Raw genomic sequence first — 19,057 nt, forward strand, 5'->3', positions numbered from 1 at the left:
AAATTAATGAAAAACGTAATTGAAGCCAGGATTTTAAATGGCAAGTTCAGAGGTGAAAATATACTCATACCACGGATTCCTATTATACCTACAGATGTGCCAATTCAATTCAAACGTATTCAGTTTCCGATTAGATTGGCATTTGCAATGACTATCAACAAATCCCAAGGTCAAACGATGTCTGTTTGTGGATTAGATTTGAGAACACCATGTTTTTACATACATACAACATACACATTCTAACATACATACATACTTACAATAAGTAAGCTATTTTTTGTCTACACTAGAAATTACTAGGAAATTATTTGTATGGCAAAACAACGTTTGCCGGGTCAGCTAGTATATATATATATATATATATATATATATATATATATATATATATATATATATATATATATATATATATATATATATAAATACTTTAACGTGGTAGATTTTTATTCGACGTCCGAAACTTGGGGTATTATAGCATTCCAGACTCGAATCCAACGTCGTGAATGTTATGTGTGAATGAATGAAAATGTTACTAATTTTTATGAATTATTTTGTATAAATACCTACCTAACGCTGGACGAGTAACGAAGACAGAGCGAGTCACAGCGAGTACGAGGCTATGCATTTGAGCGACAAGGATAGAGCTACGACGATAATAAGCGAGTACCAAAGCGAGCGAGGCACCGAGCGGCGTAAACACCCGAGAGGTCTGAGGACAATCAACGCTGCATTGCTGCATGTTCCAATACGACGATTACCATCGATGACAGTTGGTTAGTCAGTACTGCAGGAGCAGAGGTGACTGAAGACGGTCGTGGAGGTCCGTTGACTGTTATACGGACTTAGATCAACTATCGACGGGGATCAATTCCAATGGAAATAAAGACTAGCGCCGCCAACTTCAACGAAGGAAAAAGCTGGTACTTCTTCGTGAAGAAGGAGATTCGAAGCTGGACTGTCGACGGATACGGACGCGTTTTTGCGCGCTCCGCAACATAAATTTAATTTCGAAGTTATGTCGCGATTTTGTTTTGTCACGAACGGAGTGAGTGATGGGCGTAATGATTATGAAATAGAAATCTCAAATATCCGAACGCTGTCACTTTGTCCGTTCGGGAGCTAAATTAAAAATTGCGTTGGAGTGTGGAGCGGTACACAAGCTCGAACGTTATCTCTAGTTGTTAACTTAGAGAGAGTAAGGATGATGGACTCCTGCTGGCTTCGGTCACGAGTAACCTATTCTACTGTTTAACTCAAATCCTATTGTAATAGAGATCTTATTTCATTTAATTACGTATTTTGATTCAAAGTAAAAAAAATATATAATTCTGTTATTTGAATTCTTATTGAGACAAACCAGTTATTAAGTTTACAAATTTGGATTGCAATATAAATGTTAAATAAAAATAGTCATAAAAGAACTGAACATAAAGGTTAGATATAAAAGATAAAAAAAAATAAAGTAAAATGTTCTTGTACGCTTACCCTGGAAGTCTGTTCTTTAGAGAATGGCTCAAGTTTTATGGGACTTTCACCTTCTATGGGTATTGTTCACTATTGAATCACCGTATCTCAGATATACCGGAGAAGTTAAGTAATCTAGATAATGAATTTTGATTATAATCGACGCTTTTTAGCGGAAAAGTTTATCAAAATAAAGCTTCGCGAATTTTCACGAAGAAATCCTTAAAATCTAGTCAACGCTCCTTGGCGGAAAATAATCTTCGCGATTTACGCGGACAAATCAACGCTCTCTTGGCGGAAAATAATACACTTCGCGATTTACGCGGGAAAAATCAACGCTCAATGGCGGAAATTAACAAAACAAAAGAAAATTGGAGTATAAATATCGCATATATCGAATAGCCGATGAATCTACCACGTTAGTGGTACTAAATGCAGCCTAACCACGAGCAAGACACTAAGTCGTATATTACGGATTTTATTGTGCTTCCGAAGAATTTGATGCCCGGAGCCGATTGACGCGGAGCTAACCAGTGGTATCCTGGTCTAAATCGAACTGTTGAAAAATGATTTTCGGGCAGTTTATATATGGTTAGCGACACCGGCGTCGGTATGGGACTCAAAGGAAAATTAATTCAAAAATTGAGGGAGAGCTCAAGGGTATTTTGCATCATCGCGTTTCTAGATTTTTCGAAACCCGGATAAACCTATGCGTAGTTTGAACTATTGCCTTATAGGTCTTACTTTTACGACTTTAAGCGGAAAACGTGATGGTGACTATACCATATTACAAATTTGAAAGTTAGAAAAACAAAGTCGTTAAATTCTGATAGATACAAAGAGATCCGGGTAACTCGTGTGAGCGTCATCAAATCGTGGGAAAGATAGGCCAGATTTTTCTTCTACAGACTTCGAGGGTATGACAAATTGTATACTAAAAATAAGAAGTTACATATATTAAAAAATAAACAAAAAATTTTGAATTTTAGCTGACGTCACAGTTTATTTAAAATTAATTTGTAACTTGTTGTGAAGTATTTATTTTCTAATATTTATTATTTATTTAAGTCGACCACACAAAGCTCTCCCGAGCTGCTAAGATGGGGACGACGCTCCATTTCTTGGTAAGCCGACGTTCTTGTTCAGTGTTGAATCCAGCGTTTCGAGTCCACGTTGTAATTTTGTAAAATATTTTGATTAACAAAATAATACACGAGGATTCAACGCTTTACGATTATTTTTTTGTAATGCTGTTATAACATAGTGTGATTGCCGATGTATGAATGCGAGTGTGAGAAATGATATTGAAGTAACGACGTTATAATATTTTTAAGATTAAGCAAAACTTTTAGTTAAGACGTTTTAATTTTTTTTTGTCAAAAATTAATATCGACCGCAGACGTATATTTTGTTAAATAAATTGTTATTTTTTTTTATTTAATTCTTCTGAATTTATTTCGAGTAATTTTAAGAATTTCATTTATTTTGCGGTTCTATTATTTAACGACGAGTATTTCAGCATGGCCCGCCGCCCTAAGGAAGAGGTAAGAGCTAGCCGGTCGAAGTAGTAATTAATTGGAGATCATTCTCCTGGCGCCGTTTTTGAGTTAATAATAGTTTTTTTAAGTAAGCCAAAATTTTCAATACAAACGGTGAGCCTGGCTTGGTAAATCCTTGGGTCAGGTAAAACACCGTTATAATACATATGGGTCATTCCACCAAATAAGAACATTTTTACGGGGCGACCCTCGTGGATTATGTTTAAAATTTATGGAAGTGTTCTCTATCATAAGACAAAAATTTCCTGAGAGTTTTAGCTCTTAATACGCAGCGGTCTTGAAGTTATGATTTTTTGAAATTTTGGAATGGAAAAAATTTTTAACTTCCCGCTAAAAATCTCAGATTTTCAAAAATCGGGAAGTTATTGTTTTTACCCCGTTTGGCAAAAATCGAGTTTTCATCAGATCTCGACGTTTGAAGGTCACAGGAAGCTTCCCTGACTACCCCCGCGATGTTGTCACTATGTCTGTATGTATGTATGTGTGTGTGTGTGTGTGTGTGTGTGTGTGTGTGTGACTATGTGACTCGCTTATAACTTTTGAACGGTTGAACCGATTTCATCGCGGTTGGTGCCATTCAAAAGGGCTACGCTGAACTTAGATTTCCTGAGAATTTGAACCGATTCGGACCGATAGATTTTAAGAAATCTTGAAAAATCTTAAAAAAAATAAGAAAAAAATCATTTTTGAAAGTAGTTTTTTTGGAATATCTTTTAAACGGCTCTATCGATCAACTTCAAAAACTAATCCGCCCTTAAGCTTGAAAAACCACGCCGATCGGCGTCAACCCGATCAAAATCGGTTGATTCGTTCGAGAGATAGCGTGAACGAAAGAAAACCGAAAAAAACCGAAAAAGTGTTTTTTCACATAACTTCGTCATTTCTTCTCGGATCGTTTTTGATGATATAGAATAATTTCAGAAGTTAAAAAACCGCGTCGATTGCCGCCGAAAACGTGGAAATCGGTTGATTAGTTCGAGAGATATCCTCGACGAAATATTTGGAAATAAGGATTTTTCAACATAACTTCGACATTTTTTGGAATAACTTTCAAACAGCTCTACCGATCGATTCCAAAAACTAATCAGCTCTTGACATCATAAAACCACGTCGATTGCCACCAAGCTGGTCAAAATCGGTTGATTCGTTCGAGAGATATCGTGAACGAAAGAAAACCGAAAAAAGTGTTTTTTCAGAGTTACTCCGAAATTTCTAGTTTGACCAATTGAAACTTAGAAATTATTTATAAGGCTTAAAAAACTACGTAGAATGCCGCCAACCGCGTAAAAATCGGTTCATTCATTCAAAAGTTATTGCGGTATGAACATTCAAAAAATAGTGTTCCATGAAACTTCTATCAGACTTTTGAGCTCAAAGAGCTCAAAAGCATAGAAATAGGTATCTTTTTGAGCTCGGAGAGCTTGAAACAACACACAGATTGTACTTTTGAGCTCGAAGAGCTCAAAAAGCGGCCAGGTATTAACGGAATTAGCGGGAAGTTGCAGGGATGGCCTTTAGGGTCAACCGTTTTCCTAATTTTTTTTCAACTTTTTCGTCAATTTTTCTGATATGAAAAACATTTTTAAACAAAATCGACAAACATTGTATTTTGTAGGAAAAATTCTCAGCTTTTGAATGAAAATATTTGTTTTTTCATAAACTCATCAGAAGACCCTTAAAAATCGAATTAAAGTGGAAAAATTGATTTTTTTCGGTGTGCAGCCTAAAATTCTTCAAATTTGAATTTTTTTTCAGAAAGCTGAGAGTTTTTCACACAAAATATAGCATTTTGCCGATGTGCATATTTTTTGTTTCGTCACAATTAAATTAAACGCAAATTCATTATAATTAAAATACTTTTATTTTTGAACTTTTTTGAGATGTGGACACAGTTTTAATGAAAGCATAACCAATTTCATCTTTTAAAGGCACAAAAGTGTATAATGACTGTGTACCTTTCACCGTTTTCGATTGAGAATATCGTACGTCTAACACGTTTTTTTTTATCAAATAGTCGTCATTAGCTATAAAAGTAAAGTCAACGCTTGTAAAATTTTTCTTTTCCCAGGAAAACAAATCTTGTGGTTTCAGTATATGCTCTTTATTGTTCATTTGTAATGAAGCTCTAGCAGCATATCGTTTTAATGAACCCGCAAGACCATCGCATGGTCCTTTGCCATGGGCAGTTGCAAAAAAATGCCACTCAGCGTTGATTTCGAAGTCAGCATAATGATAACATAAGTTTGTAAATGCTTTCTTGTTTTTGAATAATTGTGGAGCTCCATCAGAGAAAGAAAAAATGTATTGATGACAGGAAACTTCTTTTTAAGAAAGGCAATCAATTGCTCTTGAAATAAATAAATTAAAACTGTGTCATGCTTAAGACAATCTGAAATACCAACAAAGCTCAAATGCTTAATAGTATCATTTTCGTTATAATAAATCACCATTGGAAATATAGTAGCTTGATCATTATTCCAATGAAAGCCTTGAGCTGCTTCCTGCACAACGAATGCATAATTTTCCGCAAAGTCAAATACTACGGCGAATTCCCCGCTCTTTAAATTTAGTTTTGTATCAGAAAAAAATCGACTTTGTGTTTTCGCAATAAAATCATGTTTCAAAAGCTTATCAAGTTGCGTCACTAAAGTCTCGATGAAGTCTTCGGAATCTGAAGTAACATTCACAATAGTACAACGGTCTGTTGATGTCCACATTTTATATTGGATTTCATGAACATCAGATTCATTAAACGACACACGAAAATAATCAGCGATTTCTTCATTATTTGGACAACTATTGCACATTCTGGAAAAGCACGATTCTTTTGGATTGTTACAAACTAATTTATTTAATAAATTTTTGTAAATTGGCTGAGATTCTACAACCCAATCGGTGTTTTTCGCAAATTTTGGAAAATTACATCCTAAATGGAATAAATGTAATAAGATTAATAACTAGTTTTAGTACAATTATAGAGAATGTCAAATACACAAGTACCTTCTAACATTCTTCGCTGAATTAACAAACAATAATAACTAAAAGAAACAAAAAATAAGGTTGATACGTCGGTGACTCGCAGATAATAATTTAAATGCCTTATAATTCTTACTACGATGACATAAGCAATTAATTGACCTTCAAATTAATGAATAATAACCAAAAAAAATAAATTCGGTCCGTTAATGGCTCGCAAAATTCTCAAATTAATTTATAATTAATAATACAACGAAATAAGCAATTAATTTTTCTCAATTAATCAATAATAAAATAAAAAAATTAAATTCGGTCCGTCAATGGCTCGCAAAATTCCCAGATTAATCCATAATTAATAATACAATGCAATAAGCAATTAATTGTTTTTTAAATTAATTAATAATAAAAATCACAAGTGAATCCGAACCGTCAATGGCTCGTAAATCCCTAATGAGTTCGCGATAGCAGACTAAACACAATGTAGCTTTGATTCGGAGATGGTTCGCAATATGATAATCCAAGTAATTCGAAATTCCGAAATTTCGCGGGCTCGCGGCGGAGAACTAATCACGTTCAGTAAATCGGTTAAGCTCGCTGGGTAGTTGAAGCTCGAGGTGAGTTAGGGCTCGCGCTCGGAGATGGCACGTCGGTCGAGCTAGTTATCTTAAACAGCTCCAAATTTCTCGGGCGTTATGTTCAACAACAAAAAATAATAATTAAATTGTCGGCCTATAACAATGTCCCAAACAATCAGACAATTAACAATAGTAATAATAATATCAAACAAGTTGGTTCAATGACAGCGTCTCGAACAAAACAAAAAAAATAAATGATAATAATCGAACGCACGATTTTGAATTCACTTGTTGATGTAACGAACACATACACAATTACACACACCGCGATGGTACCGTACCTATGAGTGTCGTCACACACTTCTCGATAATCCCGCACGGAATTTACTCGTCACTTGAGTAAACGTGACACAAAATAAAATAATAATAATAAAATAACTCTCAAATAATCAATACACGTAATTTCAAGATCACGGTGAGGACACCTTGGGGCTGAAAAATAGCGATCAGACTCTCCCTGCGGCAGCAGCAGACTTCTCGGGTCGGAACACGTTCGGATAGCTGACTCTCAAAGAAGTTGGCGAGATAGCAGGCAGAATAGCGTCGATGTCTCGGCTTTGGCGTCACCCACGTTCACGTGCTAACAAAAAACTTGTCACTCGGCAATATTCCACAAAAATAAATGATCGTCAAAAGATCTCCAACAAGATAAAAAAAAAGTTACGGATGGTGTAATTGAATCCAATAACGGAGTGTAATTGCGTGGCAAAATTATTTAAGGCTCGCATCGGAATTTTGTGAACTAACAGGTACGGCGTCCAGATCAGAATTAATTGAATATGACTGCCTCCTCGGCAATATGCGGTTCTTTTTCCTACGCAGCACAAAAACTGCGCAATTAGCTCACGGCTTCTTCCAGCCGGCCGTTCTATTGCTGGATGCGTCCAGTACTCCATTGACGATCGATAATTGGTCGATATGCCGATCGGTTCGGGTTTCAGCATCCAAATGGAGTCCCGCTCGACTGAAGTTGCTCAAACGCCGTCGTCATTCGTCGGTTTTAAATTTGCCTCATTCTCGCCGTGGTCCTCCTCCAGATATCACGCTGGTCGTTGATGGCTCCGTGAAATTTGCGGGTTCGTCTGATCGCTTAAACTTATTTTCGCTCTCACTCTAACATACTCTCACTCTGCAATAGTCACACTCATTCTCCATACTTTTCAAATTCGGCGCGTTTTCTCTTACTTGTCTTACCTCGAGCTTCGCACTCTGATCAGGAGGCCGCTTGGGCGACACAGGAACGTCGAATCTCTGCATTCCGTCAGCTGAGCCAAAATAATCATAATAGTAAATAAAATAAAACAAAACAAATAACCCAACCAGTTTCTTTTGACAGGGAAATTTTTCCCATGTCGCAATATATATATATATATATATATATATATATATATATATATATATATATATATATATATATATATATATATATAACACATCGAGATCTGATGAAAACTTGAATTTTGCAGAATGGGGTAAAAACAATAACTTCCCGATTTTTGAAAATCTTCGATTATCTTAGCGGAAAGTTAAAAAAAATATTTGACAAATGACACGTAGTTAAAAGTACGAATCTAAAATTCGTTTTCAAAAAAGTCTTCGAACTACGCGCTATTCTGTCAAATATTTTCAACTTCCCGCTAAGAAAATCGAAGATTTTAGAAAAATTGGGAAGTTATTGGTTCTACCCAGTTTTGCCAAAATCGGAGTGTCAACAGATCTCGACGTTTTGAAGCCTTATTGAAGCATTCCTGACAATTTTCACAATGAAATCCGTACGTCTGTGTGTGTGTGTGTGTGTGTGTGTGTGTGTGTGTGTGTGTGTGTGTGTGTGTGTGTGTGTGTGTGTGTGTGTGTACGTTCGAGTATGAAAACCTCTTATAACTTGTGAATGGCTTAACCGATTTGATCGCGATTAGTGTCATTCGAAAGGTCTTCGCCAAATTTGAATTCCTTGTGAGTTGAAACCGATTTGGACCAGTAGATTTTGAGAAATTGTGAAAAAAGTTGTTTTTTTCCATTTTTTCAAAATACCTTCGAATTGGCTGAACTGATCGACCTCAAAAACTAGTCAGCTCGTAATCTTGAAAACCTGCATTGATCGCCACCAAAAGCGTCAGAATCGGTTGATACGTTCGTGAGTAATCGTCGAAAAAAATCGAAAAAACTGATTTTTTGTAATAACTCCGAAATATTTTATCCGATCAATTTTTAACTTCCCACTAAGAAAATTGAAAATTTTCAAAAATCGGGAAGTTATTGGTTTTACCCCGTTTTTCGAAAATCGAGTTCTCATCATATCTCGAAGTTTTAAGGTCCTAGGAAGCTTTCCCGAATGTTTTCGCGATGATGTCCGTATGTCCGTATGTATGTATGTATGTGTGTGTGTGTATGTGTATGTGTGTGTATGTGTATGTGTGTATGTATGTATGTGTGTGTGTGTGTTTTTTTTTGTTTTAAAGGGGGGGGGAATCCTTTTTACGGATTCTAGGCATAGTTGTTTGGCCTGGATATGTGGCGACTCGACGCAGAGTCATACTGAAACTCGACGCTAGCGCCCCTACTCACTAAGCCCTAAACCCCTTTTCCTCTTTCCCCTAATCTCTCATGGAAACCGCCGTTAGGCATTACTTCGTGAGGGGAGGATCTAGCTACTGCTCTTTCTTCTGGTAGCCAAGGTGTTATTTTACCTTTCTTCTAGTTGTTGTCATTTGCTTTTCTTCTTTCGATGGAACGCAAGTCTATGAGGACTTCTGTTACAAATGTGCTGATGGCGTTCCTGGAGGCTCTTGATGACAACATTGCTTCAACTATTGTCTCTGGTTGGATTTTCTTTTTTAGGATCATCTCCAGCTCATCTCGCTGTGGGTAAAATCGTGGGCACTCAAAGAAAACGTGCTCCGCGTCTTCATTGATTCCTGGGCAGGACGGGCACTCCGGTGAATCATCATGCTTGAAGCGGTGAAGATACGTCCGAACACATCCATGTCCTGACAACAACTGCGTCAGATAGTAATTGACCTCGCCATGACTTCGGTTTAGCCAAAAGTCGATGTTTGGTATGAGACGGTGTGTCCATATCTCCCTGTTGTCGCGGCGTCCCACTGCGATTGCCATAGTGCGATGCTGTTCTGCCGTTCTTTAGCTCTGAGTTCCTCGGCACTTTGTGCGGTTGTCCTCTTTCGTTGGTAAAGGTTTTGTCTTTCCTCAGCTAGGACTCTGAGCGGCAAAGTTCCGGAAATGACACACACTGCTTCCTCTGATACCATATGTGAGGACCGACCATATGTGAGGACCGATGTAACTACTGATGATAGCAATGACCTTCTTGTCTGCTTCGGGCCACCGATGTTGGGCATCAATCGTACTAGGTTGGCTACTACTGCTGATGCTTTGGCGGTCACGTGTTCAACTTGTTGTTTGAAGTTAAGTCGGGCATCAAGCATTACTTCCAGATATCGAATGAATGGTTGGGATGTGATTTCTTGGTCTCCGACGTTTAGATTGATCGTTTTCACTACTTTTCTGCTAGTGATAAGTACAGCCTCGGTCTTCTGTTTAGTCAGTTGTAGATTAACTGTGTCCATCCACTGGTTAATTCGCTCAAAGGTGATAGCAAACATATGTTTTATCTCATCAAGATGCTTGGCGACGATTACTACGGCTACGTCGTCCGCGTACGCTACCAGTTTGACATTTCTTGGTAGTTTCAGTCTCAGCAATCCGTTGCACATGACATTCCAGAGAAGTGGACCGAGAACAGAACCCTGCGGTACACCCCAGTAACATCATACTCCTTTGGACCATTCTTTGTGTCATATCTCAGGACTCTATCTGTGAAGTAGCTAGCGACTATCCTTCGTAGGTATCCTGGTATGTTCATCTCTTGAAGGGCTTGCATGATGCAATCCCAGTTGGCGGAGTTGAAGGCATTTTTTATGTCTAAGTTGCCACCAGGCAATATTTCTTCGGTCCCCCCTTCCATCTGGTACCGGCGATTGCGTCTTTGGCTATACCGATAACCAGGTTGATCGCGCCCAGCGTTGATCGACCTTTCCGAAATCCGTACTACTTGTCTGCTAAGAGTGGATCGACAACTGCTTCTATTCTATGGTGGATTATACGTTCTAGTATCTTACCGGCTGTATCCAGCATGCAGAGTGGACGATAAGATGACGGTTCTTCCGGTGGCTTTTTCCCTTTAGGAAGTAGTACCAGCCGTTGTTGTTTCCACTTCCGAGGAAAAATCCCTTCCTTCAAGCAGATGTTGTAGACGTCAAGGAATAACGCTGGCGCTGCTTTAATAGATATTTTCAAGGCAATATTAGGGATTCCGTCCAATCCCGGTGCTTTATTATTCCCGACGCGGTTACAAGCTTCCATCAGTTCTTCTTTCGTGACAGGTGGAATATCATTCAGTTCGTCCTGTGTCAACAGATAGTTAAAAACGCGCTGTCGTGGAATCAGAACAGTCACGATCTTCTGTAAGAGTTGAGGACACGTAGGAAACGGCATTGGCTGATATTTAAGGTGTGCCATCAACCCCACAAGTCTCTGTCCACCTCGTTGATTAGCTCTTTCCAGCAGTTCTTCTTGCTATCCTTGATGGCTATGTTTAAATGTCAACGAGCTTTCTTGTATTCTGCCACTAGTTCCGCTGAGTCAGGCCGCCGATAACCACGCTGAGATATTCTTCTTTTCTTGAGACACTCTTTCCGAAGGAAGCTAATGTGTTCGTTCCACCAGTGCACCGAAGGTCTTTGGTTCATACCCCGTTTACGGGGCATACAGGTGTCGCAAACCTGGGTCACTCTCTTCATCAAGTCCTTGGTCATTTCTTCTGCAGATCCAGTAGTAAGCGGTTCACTATTTAAGGCAGTTGCTAGAGAACCTGGGTCAAAGGATTTCACCTTCCACCCAACGATGTCAAGTTTCTTAGACGGTCTTCTAGGATTCTGGTCCTTTGATCCTTCCCAGAGAATCGCATTGTGATCGCTGGCCGTGTAGATCTCCATCACCTTCCAGTCGTAGTTTCATCTGATGAGGCTGCTGCTGACAAAAGTAAGATTCACAATAGAACTTGCGTCTCCTTTAGTGTACGTCGGCGCATCGCCGCTGTTTAACAATACTACATCTAACGTAGAAAAAGCTTCCAGTAGTTCTTTACCTCGAGCGTTGGTGTGTTTGCTGCCTCATTTCACTGCCCAGGCGTTGAAGTCTCCAGCTATTGCCACTGGGTAGTACTGCTTCGCGTCCTCCGTCAGTCGATCCAGAAAGTCCATGAATTCAACAATAGTGAGGCTAGGTGGTGCGTAGCAGCTGTAAAAGCGGATGCTATCTACCGATGCTGCTACAAAGCCGGCGCTGCCATTGTTAACGACACTCTGGAAGGGGAGCTTGCGACAGGACCATATGACAGCTTTTGTGGTGCAGTCAGTTTCCCATGGTTGGCCGCCGAGGTGTTTATACGGTTCCGATATAAGCACAAGGTCAAGCTTCTGTTCACGTACTGTCTGCATGAGCAAATCATGTGCCGCCTCACAGTGGTTGATGTTTAGCTGCAGTATTCTCATTTTCGTTTATCAGTTATCTTCTTGAGTGCCTCTTGGTATACTGGGCATCTGCTTGTGCCGGCATGATGGGCGTTATTCTCTGTACCGGGTTGATCCGCACACAGTGCGCATTTAGCAGGCTTATTACATTCGGCGATTTTGTGTCCCTCTTCTCCACATTTAATGCAAAGTTTGGAGTGGTCAACTTCACTTGTGCACTGAACCGCACGGTGCCCGAAATGCAAGCATTTATAACTTCGGACTGGTATTAGTACTGTTCTAATACGACAATCGGTCCAGCCGATCCTAATCTTGCCGCGTTCTCCTACCACTTTCTGCGCTACCGTTGCTGCCAGAGTCACCGACGCAATTTTCTGTTCTGCTGCATAAGACCTTACGAATTTTAATGGCCTCTACTGTTATACCACAATCGTTTCCAGCTGCCTCTTGTCAAGCTGTTAGAATGTCATCTTTAGTTGTAGTATCGTCAATATCGCGAATTTTCAGGTCTTCTTCAGGTCCTGTATTAATGACATTTGCGTCCTCCTTAAGTATTCCCGCGATAGTCTGCAGGTCTTTACCTCTATCACTACTGCCTTTCAATAGCGTGATGAGAATGTTTCCTGTCGCTGTCCTGCGTATCTTCTCGACTGTGTTGCGGACCTGATCTGGGCGAACGTTCGCCTTGATCCGTGTAAGTATTTCAGAATACTTATCTTTGTTCGCTGGACGGATAATAAGTGCCTCCGGTCTCGTTGCTGTTCTTCTTGGGTTCTGGTTCGGCTTCGGTGGAGGCACCAGAGGTTTTTCTGGGGGCAGTTTCCTGCGCTCCTTATTCTTGTCCTTTCTGGACTGCACCTTTTCCCAGCCTGGCTTCTTGTTCTGTTCACCAGAGTTTTGTGGAAGATCCTTAACCACTTCCTGCTTCTTGATGGGATGACCAGGTCCAAGGTCTTTCAGCTTCTTGGGAGTATGAAAAGCTCCGCCTTCGGAAGAACGAATTTTTCTTTTCAACTTCCTCAGGATGCGGCCGTCTTGGTCAAAGGATTCAGTCTCTGCCGTTGTGATAGTTCTACTTTCTTCTTTAGCGACTGATTCTCCGTCACCTTCGGCTCCAGTGTCCATCGCTTCTTCAACAACCACTTGACTGTTTCTCTCCGATGTAGCACAAGGGGTGCGGTGTAATGATGAGCGCCATTCTTCGTCCAGTTTTTTGAAACGTTGATGTGCGTTCGCTGCACTAGTCGTCTTGTTTTTTATTTCCTTGTGAATGTTGACCTTTGACTGAACGAAAACATTTAACTCGCTGGTCAGTTTCTCTAGGCGTTCCAACGCTTGTACCCGCTTCATTTCAGCGCTCGTTTCAATCGCTGCTTGTTGGGCACGTAGCCCGTTTCCACTCTTATTTGTTTCCTGTGGGTTACTCATACTTTTTTGATTTACCAGCGTATTGTACGGAGTGGAGCGGGTTGTCATAACTACGAACGGGTGTACCCTCGGAGATAGTACTCCTACCCCAGTTCCCTGAGGCCTAGCCGACACTTAGCCAGTCCCGGAATACACGGACGGACTAGACTCGCTCGGAGCGGTGAAGATTCCGATCTCTAACACTCACTGCGTACTTCCTGATCAAGGCCCGAAGTGGCTGGCTCCTGATCCACTGCTGCAACTTTCACCTCGGCAGAGCAAGCTCACATCAGCCGTGGCCTGCATCGTCGGAAACTACGATACAGGTTCCGGACACTCCTAGTGAGTTACAGCAGGAACCAATCGTCTTGCTAGGTCAGTTAGTGTGACGAACCCATTGAAGAGGAGTTTTGTCCACGGGAGCTTATTTTGTTTGGTTATTTTGTTTGGCTCCTACCCGCTGTACCTCATCAACTAAGAGGTTAAGTGTCATCCAAGGACAGCGAGCGTTCTCCCATCCGCACAGGGAGACGAGCCCGGTAGCAGTATCTCTTCTGCCCCGAGTGTATGTGTGTGTGTGTGTGTACGTATGTATGTGACCCTCTTATAACTTTTGAACGGCTCTAACGATTTTTTTGCGGTTGGCACCATTCGAAAGGGCTTGACCAAACTTAGATTTTGAATATACTTTGGACTGATTCGAACTGGTAGAATTTGAGAAATCTAAAAAAAACTACCAAAAAATTTTTTTTAAATGTGGTTTTTTTTCAATAACTTTTAAACAGCTTAACCGACCGATTTTAAAAACTAATCAGCTCTTAACATAAAAAAGATACGTCGATTGCCGCCAGCCCGGTCGAAATCGGTTGATTCGTTCGTGAGTTATAGTTGTCGAAATAAAACCGAAAAAAGTGTTTTTTCGGAATCACTCTGAAATTCTTAGTTCGATTAATTTATACTTAAACATTCTATATGAGGCTTCAGAAATTGTGTCGAATGCTGCCAACCGCGTGAAAATCGGCTCATTCATTCAAAAGTTATTAGGGTTTGAAAATTCGAAAAATTGTGTTTTGTTAAACTGCTATTATAGTTTTGAGCTTGGCGAGCTTCAAATGACACAATAATCATATTTTTGAGCTTAAAGAGCTAAAATACGTAATGTGTAATTTTAAGCGCTTAAATACAAAATGAGCAGGAAGTTGCAGGGATAACTTTTAGGGTCAACCGTCGTCCTAATTTCTTTGTTCCGAATTCTTTATAGAAGTTAAAATACCCCATCGATTGCCGCTAACTGTGTGAAAATCGGTTGATTTATTCCAAAGTTACGGCAGTTTGAAAATTACAAAAATCGTGTTTCATCGAACTTTAATAAGATTTTTGAGCTCGAGAGCTCAAATACATAAGAAAGCTATCTCTTTGAGTTCGAAGAGCTCAAAATAGCACAGAAATTGTATTTTTGAGCTTGAAGAGCTCAAAAACGTCATAAGTACAATTTCAAGCGTCTTGGTATGGAATTAGCGGGAAATTGCAGGGATGGCCTTCAGGGTCAACCGTTTTTCTAATTTTGTTTTTTATTTTTATTCTAGTTAGAGCGATAAGTATACTGATACTAATTAAAAATCTGTCATTTTTTTAACTTCCCCCTAAGAAAAATTGAAAATTTTTTTAAATTCGGGAAGTTATTTGTTTTATTCCGTTTTGCATAAATCGAGTTTTCATCAGATCACGACGTTTTAAGGTTACAGGAAGCTTTTCTGACTACTTACGCGATGGTGTTCCTACGGCTGTGTGTGTTTGTATGTGTGTGTGTGTGTATGTCTGTAAACTTCTTATAACTTTTGAACGGCTCGACTGATCGGATCTAAATAGGTGGCGATCTAAAGAGTATTTTTGCTATTAAATTTTCTGAAAATTTGAATCGATTCGGTAGATTTTGAGAAATTTCAAAAACAATATTTACAAAAAATCGTTTTTTTGGAATAACTCCTAAACGGCTCCACCAATCGATTCCAAAATCTTATCCGCTTTTAAATTTTAAAAACCACGTCGATTACCACCAGTCCCGTCGAAATGGTTCGATTCGTTCGAGAGTTATGGCGGAAGTGACTGTGATTCTCTAATTTTTTTGTGTGTTGCGAAAGCAATACGTTTAAATTTTGGGGATCATCACAGTTATGCAAGTAACGTCCTCTCCGTAGGTTCCACCGCGAGTAGGTGGCAGGATGTTTTGCGTCATGACCCACTGCCACCGAAGCCAACAGTTACTGCTGCGAAATCTTACCGAGTAAAGCCTCGTGACGCTGTCAGATTCATTTGGCAACGCAGGTAAGCTCAAAGATTCGGGGAGTAAACTAGACAGTTGCACACGAACGAGACTCTTGCGGGGGGGGGGGGATAGGTATTATGGCTCAAACAGGTCTTGCGGCTGCACCTTCCCGTATGGGCCCTGCTGGTAACTGGTCGGGTTGTTATTATATTACCGATTAGGCTAACGCAGTCGCTTAATGGGTTTCTTTTTTTCGTACAGTTGATTGACAAGGAAACTCTCTCCGGAGTCCCTCTCCGATTTCGATGGAACTGAGATATGTTATTCTTCGTCGAAATCTAAGATTTCCGTAGTAAACATTTACTACCATAAAAAAATAAAAAAAAAAAAAAATGTAAGATATCCATAAAGCGTTCCACATTTTTTACAAATATAAATAATGCTGTGAAGCGGGTAAGAATAGGAGTTACGGTAATTGTTACGTGAAGCGTTCCACATTCACGTAACAGGATATTGGTAGGAAAAAATTGAGAAAGGAATGTGGAGAGGATCATCTTAATGTGAGTTTATAGAATATGCGAGAAAAAATTATTAGATAGCTCGGAATAGGATTTGAACCCAGACCCTTCCGAAGACATGTCGGCTACTCTACCATTTGAGCTATCCGGTCTATACTAAATTTCCTTTCGCTTATTTATTTATTTATTACTTGAAAACATCTCAACAGCCCGAAGGCCAATTACAGAGAATTCTGATTTACAATATGTAATACAAGAGGCGCGTTAACGATTAGCAAAATACTTAACAATTATTGAGTTATTCAATAATAACAGAAACTTACATAGAATTTTAAAGAAATTTTAATACATTAATACACTAATGCTGGATGAAATTATTACATAATATAAGATATAATTTACATTATTATTAATATAAAAATATAATTTACAAACCTAATTGTTTTAGTGATACTATTTTCATCTAGTGTTAACTACCAGTGATGCAAGGGCACTGGGACTAATTGATGAAGAAGACTCAAGCAGGTCAAAATTATTACTTTGACGTACAATAATGTTACATGCATTAATCATTCTACATAATGGTGATGATGAAGTTGAAATCACCCAAAAGTACCAGTGCTCCAGCATCCATGACAGGGTCAGACGAGAGAAGGGTCTTATATACGTGGCTGAATAAAGTAGTCAGTACTTGTCTCGGATAGCTTAACTGGTAGAGCCCTTGGCGCGTAACCGAGAGATCTGGGTTCGATTCCCAGTCTGGGCTGTCTGATTATTTTTTCAATTACGGAAAAATTCCCACTGAGTAGGTCCCCTCCTTTCCCCTATCCGTTCTTTCCCAACTCCCTTAAAAAATTTGCTTTAATATGGCCTTATTCTAGAGGCCATTTATATATAAGGCCACAAATATAAATAATGCTGTGAAGCGGGAAAGAATAGGAGTTACGGTAATTATTACGTGAAGTGTTCCACATTCACGTAACAGGATATTGGTAGGAAAGGATTGAGAAAGGAATGTGAAGAGGATCATCTTAATGTGAGTTTATAGAATATGCGAGAAAAAATTATTAGATAACTCGGACTGGGATTCGAACCCAGAACCTTCCGAAGACATGTCGGTTACTCTACCATTTGAGCTATCCGGTCTATACTAAATTTCTTTTCGATTATTCTATATACATTAAGCCACACCCTCCATCTTACGGTAAGCATTTTTACAAATATAAATAATGCTGTGAAGCGGGAAAGAATGTGGCCTTATAATTATACACCTTATTCAGAACTAATAATCTGCCCTTATTCTATATACATTAAGCCACACCGTCCATTACTTACAAAGAAATCTTAGATTACTACCCATCAAAGTTTAGCCTCCAAAGGGGTGTTTCTCAAGTTTCGCATACTTACAGTTTAAATAATCGTATGGGACAGATTGCATAATTTTTAGGGTATAAAATCATGAAAAATGCTTTTGGTTTTATAATGAAACAATGAATAGATCAAAAGTTATAAGGGTTGAAAATCACAAAACTTTTATAGAAAAAAACTATTTGATGGATTTCAACGAAACCAACGGCAATCGAAAGAGAAATAAAAAGTAGAGAATACGTCTTTCGGGGTTTTCTCAAAAAATTAAGTTTAGGAGGTGAACACCCCTTAAGGATATCTACATTGACCACCAAAAAAATATTGTTTTTTATACTAATTCTGATAGGAATTCATCAATAATAATTCTTTTGTACATTTCTAGCATTTAGAAAATAATAATAATAATATTATATTTCAATGTTTTACTTACTTTTTTACTTCTCATACCAAAATTAATTTCGTGTATCGGGACATCAAATATTATAAATGTCATGTAATGTGAATCTGCTTTCGGAAATAAAAGAAAAAGTACTTATAATGCTTCATTATAATCATAATAATCATCTATTGTTATCACATACAAAAAAAAGATAATTATATTTTTAGTTTATATGAGTCAGTGATATGAAAAACAACATAGTATAAATAAATGTATCATTTCGAGATTAGTTTAGTCTCTGCGATGTACTTCATCCTTGATAGTTCAATATTATTATCGTGTTTTTTTTTTTTAATAAGTGAATAATGTAAATTTGTACGACAATCTTCCTTTTTGTGTATAGAGCAAAATGAAAGTCAATCCTATAAATGTTATAAGACTACTCTTAACAACATTTCAAGTCATGAACATTCCAGGATCGCCAGTAAATGACTAAGAAATACAAATCAAAAATAGTTTTGAAAATATTCTACTCAATGCTATGAACGAATACTCCGGAGTCGACATGGTGGAAGAAAGTTCTTTGCATTTCCAAGAACCGTATTAAGATTGGATGATGGAAGTCGTGGAAAATAAAGAGTGGGTAAATGCACCAGTTAATCAAGAAACACCTACCGATGAATGCACAAGGGATGTTGAAGATTTATCTTATGAATATAAATTGAGAGCCGTTGAGTACTGGCGTAGTAGCAAAAAAAGAAATTTAAGTTTAGAAAGTGTTAAACAAAAATTTAGAAAGGTACAATCTGTGCGACAGTTACGAAGATGGGCTCATACTCTGAATTAGGCAGGGACTTATAAAGAAAAAGTAGCAAGAATTTGTGAATATACATTACAAAATTTCAAAGCAGCTATAGATGCAGTTTGAATCGTATA

At 38.6% G+C, this 19,057-nt stretch overlaps 1 protein-coding gene and 1 long non-coding RNA gene across 2 annotated transcripts in view; one reads left to right on the forward strand and one right to left on the reverse strand.

Annotated features, from left to right (window-relative positions):
* The window catches only part of LOC123264821, a 23,686-nt gene extending 5,872 nt beyond the window's left edge, over positions 1-17,814 (reverse strand). The window contains exons 1-2 of the long non-coding RNA XR_006509425.1: positions 17,804-17,814; positions 9,322-9,328 (exon numbers count right to left, since the gene is read on the reverse strand). This is a non-coding gene — a long non-coding RNA (uncharacterized LOC123264821). The remainder of the gene's footprint in view (positions 1-9,321; positions 9,329-17,803) is intronic.
* The window catches only part of LOC123263793 (neurexin-3-like), a 763,584-nt gene that overhangs the window by 307,140 nt on the left and 437,387 nt on the right, over positions 1-19,057 (forward strand). The window lies entirely within an intron of this gene.

Source organism: Cotesia glomerata, linkage group LG1 (genome assembly GCF_020080835.1).
Source record: "Cotesia glomerata isolate CgM1 linkage group LG1, MPM_Cglom_v2.3, whole genome shotgun sequence".
NCBI lineage: Eukaryota > Metazoa > Arthropoda > Insecta > Hymenoptera > Braconidae > Cotesia > Cotesia glomerata.